Below are 6,000 nucleotides of genomic sequence, written 5' to 3' on the forward strand. Positions count from 1 at the left end.
CCTATAATTTTTTTTTTTTTATTGGTAATAAAGGCTTCAACAGCTAGGTCATTAGCCTGTAGTTGTTGTTAAATTATTATTAATGGATATATAGTTAGATTATAGATTATGATTACATAGTAATGAGATAAGTGTTTTTTACAGAAATATATATTTACATTATATTTGCTAATTATATAGTTTTGTCTTAATATTAAATTTTTGTGTCGATTCCTATGGATTTGAAGAAGCTGTAGATCAAGTGTGTATTGTGTTCCCCTAGTGCTTCCTCCATCGATAAAGGTTAGTTGAGGATGTTTTTTGTGTTGACATATAGCGGGCAGTTTAGGACTATGTGTTTGATTGAGAGCGGTTCGTTGCATTGGCTACAGATGTTGTTCTTCATGTTTTACGATATGTATGTGGGTGAGGTTGGTGTGACTGATTTTCGTTCTGGCATTGATAATTTCGGAACGTCTAGAGGCATTGGGCTGAGTATACCATTTATTGATTTTCTTTTTAATCGATCTTAGCTTATTTGTGATTGGTATTTCATCCCAGGATGTTTGCCACATATTGGTAGTGTATATATATGTATACATATTTTTACGTCTTGGTATGGAAGAGTAGTTATGGTTGTAGATGAGGCCGAGGTGATTGCCTCGTTTGCCAGCATATAGACTTTTTCATTTCCAGGGATGCCCGTATGTGAGGGAACCCACATGAATTCGATTGCTTTATGGGTCGATGTGATGATGTTGTGGATTTGGTAAATTATCTCGTTAGAGGGGTTCGGTGCTTCGATGGCTAGAAGGGCGCTTAGAGAGCCACTGATTATTAAAATTTTATTTAAGAATGTTGACTTTCCGAATATTAAAGCTTCTTTAATTGCTTGGATTTCCGCCGTGAATCGGCTTCAGGGAGAAGTTTGAATAGTTTTGAAGTGAGGCTTGTGGAGTAAACAAATCCTACTCCGACACTGTTTTTAAAGGCATCTGTGTATATATGAGAAGATCCTGAAATTCGGTGTGTAAGATGTCATTGAAGTTCGCTGTGATAATTGTGTGAGAAGTGCTGCTCTTTTTGAAATAGAGAAGCTGTGTGTTTATTTTAGGGGTCCATTGCCAGAAGAAAGTTGTCGTAAAAGGAAAGAAGGTGTCGGTGTTGATAAGGCAGTTTGAATTATTACATAGTTTGATGTATGTGTCCGTGATTTTTTCTTGTTTCTTTGATGTTCTGAGTCTAGGAGAGGAGGTGAATATTTGTGATGCCATCAGGTGTTCGAGGTTTTTTTCTTTTGTGGCGTATTTTAAAATTTCCTTGTTTCTTCGAATCTGGAGAGGTGGCTCCAATGCAAAGAATGCTAGGAACTGGGCTAGTACGGAAAGCTCCTATGGAAAGTCTGATTCCTTCATTATGAATAGGGTCAATAGTGCGCAAGATGTTATAGTTGGCTGAGTAGTAAATTAATGAACCATAGTCGATTTTGGATAAGATGAGCGATTCGTATATGAGAAGGTTATTTTTTTCCGAGCCCCATGTACAATGAGAAAGCGTTTTGATAACTTTCATTCTATTCTTGCATTCGGTTTTGAGATTTTTGAGGTGAGGGATCCATGTGAATTTGTTACCTAAAATATTATATTCGTTCATAAACATGGTGACTTTTTCCACTTTTATTGTTTCGTTGGCTTTAAAGCTTAATTGCTTTTAACATTGAAAAATATTTTTAAATAAATAACTATTTTCGACAGTTGAAAATTATACAGATTTAAAACTTGAAATGGGTTGTATTTTATTGGAATTTTTGTATAAAGCCCGCGAAAACATTACGCATAGGGGTATAAAGTTATTTGTGAGTGGGCCTTGATGTATACAATGTACATTCTACATGCCACAAAAGAAATATAGAAAACATTATTTGATCTCAAAACATTATACCTACATTTGAAATTTGCATTTTATGATGAATATAACAGTGTATTATAGTACAATTTAAATTTTTAAATGCTATTTATGGTTATATTGTAGTAGAAAATACTTGTTTCAGTGTTTTTCAATTGCAAATGTATTATAAAACTTGGAATATAACTGTGTTACATATTTTGGTTGGCGGCTAATGATTTGGTTGTATAATATGTATTTTGTATGATGTATATTGTATATAGAATTAAAACAAAAAATATTACATTAATCTTCATACAATCATACTTGAATTTTATTTTTAAATTTTAAGTAGTATAAAATATTATCATTGCATAAAATCATTAGAATATTAATATTAAATATACACATGATGATAATTCAAACTGTGCATTAATTGTTATTGCAATCTTCAAATAGTTTCTAAATGTGTGTTTTCGTAATTAGTCCATTTTAAGTCCGGGTGACTATCTGGAAATATGTGTTCTGTTTGACATTGATGTAAATAAAATTAAGATAATGTTCTTTATAAAGTAATTTAGTCTGTTGTTCTCACTTAAATTATATATGATTTGATTATTTAGCCTCAAAACTGCGGGTTGAAGTTAAAATCTTTGAAAGTTTAGTATAATATTATACATATGTTGCGTATAGAAATACCTACGTAACGTATATTGCCTTGCAACTTTTTGACTGCACCATAACTTGTTAGTGCACAAAATAATGAAGAGATATTATATTTTAAGTAGATATCTTATATAATATATACATACATATAAATAACATATTTATATAAAAGATACTAAAACTGTATTTTGTTAGCGAGTAAAGATAATATTGCGCATACAAGTATACTGATTAAATACTGAGTTGCTTTGGCTTAATAAATATATAACGAATAGTCCTTTAGGGTGTCACTTTTGTATATAATATTATAAATCAACATTGGGAACCAATGTAAAATGTATACCTGAATGGGAGAGGTCTTGGTAATGAGTGTCTATTATATCATTTTCTTGCTGAAGTATTCTTGTTTCTCCCGTCCATTTATTTCAACCTACGTTGAGATAGAAAACCAACCAATGTACATTTCTAACACTATAACAATATAGGTGTGATCACTGAAACCACTATAATTTACGTTGCTTTATAAGTAGTTTTAAAAAATACCTAGTTAAAAAGCCTTGCAATTTTACATAATATTATTTCAGTTTATTGTTATAGTTATTATATTTTTCATTGAATTATATTCACTTTGAAAGAAAGTGATCAGTTTCGGAAACTCCACTTAAATTGTTTGTGTCCTATATTGCAAAAAACATTGTTTCAGTGGAAAGCATTCGTTAAATAATACATTGATTTATATCTTCAAACTTATGTTTATAAATCATACTAACTTTAATATTAATCCGTCTCTCGAGAAAACTAAAACCGTTCAATAGTACACTATAACCCTCAGAAATTAAGTGTACAATGCCATCATATATTATAACTATAGTTATTGAATTACATACGATAAAAACTATATAAAAAGAAGACATTGCTCTTCTACCATTTTTTACGTGGCATAAATCTTTGAAAATTAATGAACAATATATACAATTTATAATATTTTTGTTTGTATTCAGAAAAAGTACTAATAAAATCATTAAAAAATGTATTTCAAAAATATCCGATAAAAATTAGATAATAATATTTAAAACAAATACAATTTTTAGGCACAAATAAAAAAAAAAACAATTTTCTATACATGATAAAAGTTTCAAAATATTTTAATTTGTTTTGAACTGTTTAGGGACATTTCAGTTTCCAATTTTATTAGTTTTTTTTTCTATGAATGTCAATAAAACTTTATTTGACGGGTAAAAATGCTTGAAAATTTAATAAAAGGCTCCTACTATATTGTTACAATGACATTTGAAAAAGTTTTTTATAAACATTTAAAGTTCGAATTTTGACAAAATTTATCAAATTTAAAATTTAATAATTATTTTGTAGTTAAAAATTTATAAAATTTTCAACTTTTATAGCCAAGGATTGAAAATTTAAAACAAGGATCCACGTAAATAGGTTATGTATAAATTACTTTCTTCACAACAATATCATCAAATATACTTAGTAATATCACTAATATCATACGCTGTCCGACCGTCTTCGCTCAGAATCGTTTTTTTTATACAATGATATTTTATCATTGAATTCAAATTTAACACCATCCATAACAGTGACCCACTTGTAACCTACTGTACAGCAGAGTGATACCCACTTGCCCCCCTTTTTTTAATTATTATTTATAAATACGCCTAGACTACTAAGGTTATTGGCGTTTCTGAAATACATTACATTATATAATATATACAAAAACATTTTAGGTGTTGATACATGAAAGGCATAAAACAATTTTGTGTCTGATGATACTTTTTGTAGCAGATAGGTACAATGATTTAATATTCAATGTTGAGGGTGATTTCTGGTAGTCAATTAGATCTTCTTTGTAGGTACTCAGATAGGTCAAAGTGCAACAAATATATCATGTGTGTAGGACGTATGTATTATTAATTATTCTACCTAATCCAGTTAAGTAAAATCCGAAAAGCCTCGTTAAAAATACTGAGAAATAAAATATTAAGTATTTGTTTTATACTTATGTTTAATTTAAAAGTAAAAAATTAAATAAATCAGTAATTACATGAATCAAGAAAATTATGTATAATGCGTATTATTTATTAACAAGACAGAAAATTCATAGAAAATTATATATAGGTATTATAATATATAGGTATAGTAAGTAATAAGTATGTACCGATTATGGCTTATTATAATATTATATTGTATATTTTGTAGTTTTAATTTTGGACCTGATTTAAAAATTTGTTATGAGTTTCCTCATAAAGTACAGCAATTTAAAAGTATCAAAAATACACACGTAGGTACTTGCAAATTTTTTTTATTGTTATTTCAAGTTACATTTTAACAAAATTGGACATAAAAAAAATTGTTTTTTTTTTTTTATGGTTTTAGATATTTTGTTGTAAATCAAAAAATATAAATTATAGACTTGAAAGTTTTTACCGTTCGGTACCTTCGTATATTATTATTTCTTAAATATTTAGATTAATTTCAATGTAATTTGATTACGAACCTTTTCACACTATTATACGATAAGTATTGGTATTTACTTAAAGTTCATTATAATAATTTATGGTAGGTAGATACTATAATCCAAAATGTATTTAATTGCAAGTTCCAATGCTGTATTACTGTTAGTTGTTACACGATATATTACAAATATTAAACTGTCCTTGAACTATTTATCACTTATTTAATAGTAGTATAAATTACATTTTCAAATTCTCAACCTATACGAATAGTTACAATTTATAGAGAAATGTAAATGAAAATTTATTTTGGTGCCTTCTATTTGTTTTACCAAATATTTAAAAAAAATACCTATTAGCACCCATTATATCAATAGTAGAGCACTTAGGTCTTAGGTACGTTATTTTCTCAACCCTGATCTTATGTCTACAACTGTGTAATATTTTATGCAATGTATTTAAATATTAAGACGTGTTTTCCACGTAAATAACATTATATACGAACTGCAAGAAAATTATTGGTCTATATTATCAAGTCAAATTTCAATTAGCTTCGAAACGTATATGCAATTTATTCGTTAATAATTTAATTTGGTTATAACATATTTATGTAATACGCACGTATGTATAGTACATTACCTAATGCAAATATTAAGCTAAGCGCATGTGCATGAACGAATAAATTGTTATTATATTATTATCGAGTAGGTGATACAAAAACTAATATTCACATTTGATAAGTATATCAGTTTCTTATGTACTAACAGTCTTCTGACTATTTTTAATATCAGTTTATATACAATGTCCCGCGAGGATTTACCCATTGCGATATCTCCTGAGATAATACATTTATCATAAATCGGTTTTTTATTAGACTCACTGACACAAGGACTACACATATTTTAATTTTTAATTTAATTAAATCCTCCAGTAAAAAAGTTAAAATAATTAATTATTTACTTATTATTCATGAAACAATTGAATATGACCATTTTTAAGA

This window comes from Metopolophium dirhodum, chromosome 1, assembly GCF_019925205.1.
Source record: "Metopolophium dirhodum isolate CAU chromosome 1, ASM1992520v1, whole genome shotgun sequence".
NCBI classification, from domain to species: domain Eukaryota; kingdom Metazoa; phylum Arthropoda; class Insecta; order Hemiptera; family Aphididae; genus Metopolophium; species Metopolophium dirhodum.